Here is a 5,128-nt window from a genome sequence, read left to right as displayed (position 1 = left end):
AGAAGCTAGAGAACACCTGGTGGGAGTTGGTTCTTTCCTTCCACCATTTGGGTCCCAGGTTGGCAGGCTTGGAGCCCTGTCCTCCACTGGGCGGCCTCACCAGCCTCAGTTAGTGGCGTATTTAAAGGGCCAGAGCTGCCCTGGAGGCTTTGCAAGGATCCACTCACAGAAACCCCCAGACAATCCTCTGGAGATGTAAAATATTGTTAGCCTCATGAGAAAGTCAATGTGCATATACCTGCTCTGTTCTGTCTACCCACTCCTTTGCCTTGCAGTGTCTGAAGCAGATTCAGCCTGGGGATGGTTTTACAGGGTACCCAAGTAACTGACAATTTAGTTCTGTGTTTAATTAATTGTGAAAAGTGATTGGTTCTGCTAAAGTCCCTTCCAACCCTCCCCACCACAGGCCTTCAGACACAATCCAAGTGTTGTCTAATGGGGATGGGTTACCAACAATATAAGTCAACCAGCCAATCAACAAACAGTGACAAGAATGTTTATGTCTTGTTCAGGGATGAACTGGAGGGTCCTTGTTTATTTTTCACTGTACACCTGTGCCAGTCTGGCCAGGGACTAGGGCCCAGGACAGAAGAAAAAAAAATGGATCTCAACCCACCATTGAGGAAATTACTAAGAAGTGAACAGGAACTATGCTTTTTATTTGTTTAAAATGTTCCTCTATTACAAGTCTGAATAGGCCCAGTGTGGGGGTGCACATCTGTGAGACTGACCAGGAAACGCAGAGCTCCAGGCCTCCGGGGTGAACTCACTATTACGTTGCTAAATGAATGTGTCTCGAGCTGACTCTGAATTCATATCTCTCTGCTGGTGCAGCCCTCAGGCCACATCACAGAAGTTTCTTTGTAGCAGTGGACGGTGGTTAATGCAAAGACTCACAACTGATCAAAGTGCAGAGCTTGTCAGTGGGTGCTCAGCCGCATGGGCCATCTGTGCTGCACCTCCTCCTCAGGGTTTAGGGACCATTGAGGATGAGGAGGAGGAAAAATTGTAAGAGCCAAGAGATTAGGGAGAACCAGCGTGAACCATGTCTCTCAGGCATGATGGGACCACTGCTCTTGTGAAGTCACAGCAGCTGTGGCTGCCTACAGAAGACAGTGCAAGCCAGAGCCAGTCAGCAAACCAGCAAGGACCGGAAGGGCTTTAGGAACCCCCACCCCTAGCTGAGGAGCTATTGATGACATCTGAGGGGGGGGGGGTCAGTTTTCTTTGACGGTGTGGCTGCATGTCCCAATGCATGGTCCCACACCCATGAATGTATGGGCAGCCTAAAGTGGACTTCATGGGTTCTTATAAAAGAGAGAGAGAGAACATGAAGTTGGGTAGGGTGAGGGTTGGGGGGGGGGGTAAATATGAGAGGAGTCAGGGGAAGGAGTTGAGGATGAGTGTGATCAAAATATACTGTGAGTATATATGTGTGATATTCTCAAAGAGTTAAATACAAATGGTATATTAAAAAGAGAGAGCTCCAGAGTTGCCTAGACTACACAGTGAGACCCTGCCTCAAGCAAAGAAGCAAAAATAAGTAATAAATGATAAAAGATGGATGTGCACATGGAGAGAACAATTCCATTCCGTTTCCAAAGCCTCAGAGGGAAAAGCCATGGGGATGAGCCTGAAAAAAATGATGCTTTGGTTGCTGGGGGCGGGTGGGTAGTGGCACATCTGGAGGAGAGCAGCTGCTGAGCTGTCCTGGAATTCTACAGTGATGAGAAGTTCATGGTAAGTAGACTAAATCCTGCCAGACAGCATGTGCGTGTGTGCACATGCATGTGCCTGCATTGTGCATGTGTGCATGTGTGCATGTGTGTGTGCATGCGTGTGTGTATGTGTGTGTGCATGCATGCGTGTGCGTGCATTGTACATGTGTGCATGTGTGTGTGTGCATGTGTGTGTATGTGTGTGTGCATGCATGCGTGTGTGTATGTGTGTGTGTGTGCGTGCACACTTACATGTGGAAGGCTAAGGTCAGTGTTAATGTCTTCATTGTCCCTCTCCACCTTCTATTTTGAGACAGGGTTTCTCACTGAACCTGGAGCTCCCCAGTTCAATTAAACTGGTCAACCAGCAAGTACCGGGAAGTCTCCTGTCTCTGCATCCCCAGAGCTGGATTACAGGTGCCTGCTACTGTATCCAGATGTTTTTGCATGGATGCAGGAGACAAGACCTCAGGTCTTCAGGCTCCTCCAGTCAGTACTTTACTGACTGAGCCATGTCACCAACCCTGGAGTCTATGTTTTTAATGGTTAAAATGGTACATTTTCTGTTACATGAATTCAATCTTAATGAATGATAATTTCATGAGACTCTGGGTTGGTTTTTGGTTTTTGATTTTGGAGTTTTTTTTTTTTTTTTTTGAGTTTTGTTTTTGTTTTTTGTTTGTTTGTCAATGTGACAGAAACTAGAGTTACTTGGGAAGAAGGACCCTCAATGGAGGAACTGCCTTTATCAGACTGCCCTGTAGGCATGTTCGTGCAGAGTGTTCTCCATTAGTGATTGATGTGGTGCCACCCCTGGGTAGCTGGTCCTGGGTTGCAGAAGAAAGCAGGGTGAGCAAGCCAAGAAGAGTATCCTCCGTGACTTTGGCTTCAGTTCCTTCCTCCAGATTTCTGACCTGAGCTCCTGCCCTGGCTTCCCTTGGTGATGAACTGTGATGTGGAAGTAAAAGCCAAATGGCCTTGTCGTCTCCAAGCTACTTTTGGCCAGTGTTTTATCACAGCAAACTAGGACAGGTCCCCAGGACCTCATCAACCCACCACAGCCGCATGTGTCCACATGCTCAAGCGCTCAGGAGGTGGAGGCACCAGGATCAAGCTCAAGGTTGTCTTTGGCTACATAGGTAACTTGAGGCATCTATGTCCCTTCCCCCAAAAGACCAGTCTCTGCTTCAATCATCAGTCTTGTGGCTGCAAAGAACAGAACTGCTGTGTGTGTGTGTGTGTGTGTGTGTGTGTGTGTGTGTACATATGTAGGTATATGCTAGTGGTCAAATGTGTGTACACATGTGTCAAAGACCAGAGATTGCCAGTAGATGCCTTCATCAATTACTCTCCACTTTATTTATTTATTTATTGACAAGAGTCTCTTACTGAGCCTGGAGCTCATCCATTTGTCTAGAAGGGCTGACTATCAAGCCCCAGGGATCCGGCCGTCATGCCCCACCTCCACACTGGATTTTTACACAGTCCTTACACAGGCCAAGCAAGCACCTTATCAACTGAGCCACTTCTCCAGGCTCAGAAGTGACTTTTCAAGGTGAGTTCAAATGCATATCTGTAATCCCAGGGGGAGGCAGAAGCAAGAGCATATTTCCAAGCACAACCTTGGCTCCATGGTAAGACCCTGAACCAAGATAAACTAAAGTGCGTTTACTGACTTGTCATTTTAAAACTTGTGGTTTTATGCATGGATGGGTTAAGGGGGATAAATTCCTTCAGAGTGGAAGGCTTGGGTTCTGGGATGTGCTTCATTTGCATAGGACAGTCTCAATGGGAACAGAAAGTGGTGGTTGTAGGGGTGTCAGAAGACTAGGTTTGTCACCTACAAGCCTGCAGAACCCAAAGAAAGCACCTAGCAAGTCCAGTACTAGTTCTGGGAATGCTCTCAATGGTCAACTTTAAACACATGACTCCCTGTATGCAGCTACTACTATACCAGGTAGAGAAAGGGATTCTTTGATTGGCTGAGCATCAGTCACATGCCGGAGAGTCGAGGGTGAGTTCATCAGGTTCACAGAAGCCCTTGAGCTGGGAGCGCTACAAGCTGGTCCCCAAGGAGGTCACTCTTTATCAAGAGGACAGACTGTGATGTGTTAGTATAGGGTCCTGTGAAGCAGGGGCCACTGGAGAAGTGGGAAGGGTGGGCAGAGGGAGGCCTACCAGGGAGGCTTGGGTTTGAAACTGCATAACATGGCAAGCTCACACTAGCTAAGGCTCTAAGAGTTAACAGGTCACAGTGTAGGAAGTGGTGAGCAGTGAGGGAGTGGGGTCTTGGTGTGGGGAGACCTGGCTGTGGATTGCTTCCTGTGTACACAGCCACATACTGTATCTGTGTGCGTGCTCTCCCTCCCTCCCTCCCTCCCTCCCTCCCTCCCTCCCTCCCTCCCTCCCTCCCTCCCTCCCTTCCCTTCCCCTGTATGTGTGTGCATGGGTGTTCTTGTGTATACTCACACGTGTGGGTGCCCCTGTATATTCCTGTGAAGGCCAGAGGTCGATATTGACTTTTTCAATGGCTCTGCACCTGACATTTTGAGACAGGGTTTCTTATGGAACTCTCCAAAACTGGCTGTCGGCAGCCCCAGGATCTTCCTGTTGCTGCTCCCCTCATACTGGGGTCACAGGTGCATGGCACCATCTGGAGTCCTATACAGGTCCTGAGAGTCTGCACTCAGGTTCTCTGGCTTGTTTAGCAAGCACTTCACCCAAAGCGCTGTCTCCCAACCCCCTAGTTAACACTTTTCTTGTTATTAGTCTCTAGACTTAAAAACAAATTTTTTGAGTGTTTTATTTAAGTAACTTTATTTTCAAAAGAAACCACGTCTCCCCAAGATGGAAAAATGGTGTCTTTACCATAAACCGGAGGGAAGTGCAGACATTGAAACAGAAACCCACACTCCCTGCTGTGGGCTGCTGTACCACCCTGGTACCCAGAGATCAGCAGAGGAGAACTGAGAGAGGGCTCAAGAAAGGAGAGCCAGAGAGCCACAGTGAGTCCTGCACTCACTCCACCAGAGGCCCAGTACTGCCTCAAGATAGTTTTGCTGAGCAGCTACTATGTGCCAGACTCCATGATTCTGGGCTCTGGGAGGCAGCAGTGTGGCTATAATCAGAAGCCTCAACACTGCAGCCCACCTCGGAGGAGAAGTCCTGCTGGAAGAGGAGGAGGAAGGGTTCGTGCTGCCCATAATATGTGGTTGTATACGTGTGGCATGAGATAATGCCATGTGCCAGCTGGACTGCCGACATGGCTGAACACTGGTTGTGAAGATGCCCAACAGTCACGGTGTTTGTTTCTGTAGGACCAGACTTAGAAAGGATTGTAAGTAACTTAGTGGGCGAGGGGAAAGGAAGAGAGGAAGAGGATGGGGGAGTAAAAGAAGAAAGAGGAAGAA

Source organism: Arvicanthis niloticus, chromosome 1 (assembly GCF_011762505.2).
Source record: "Arvicanthis niloticus isolate mArvNil1 chromosome 1, mArvNil1.pat.X, whole genome shotgun sequence".
Lineage (NCBI taxonomy): Eukaryota > Metazoa > Chordata > Mammalia > Rodentia > Muridae > Arvicanthis > Arvicanthis niloticus.
Note: the sequence above shows the minus strand (reverse complement) of the source record.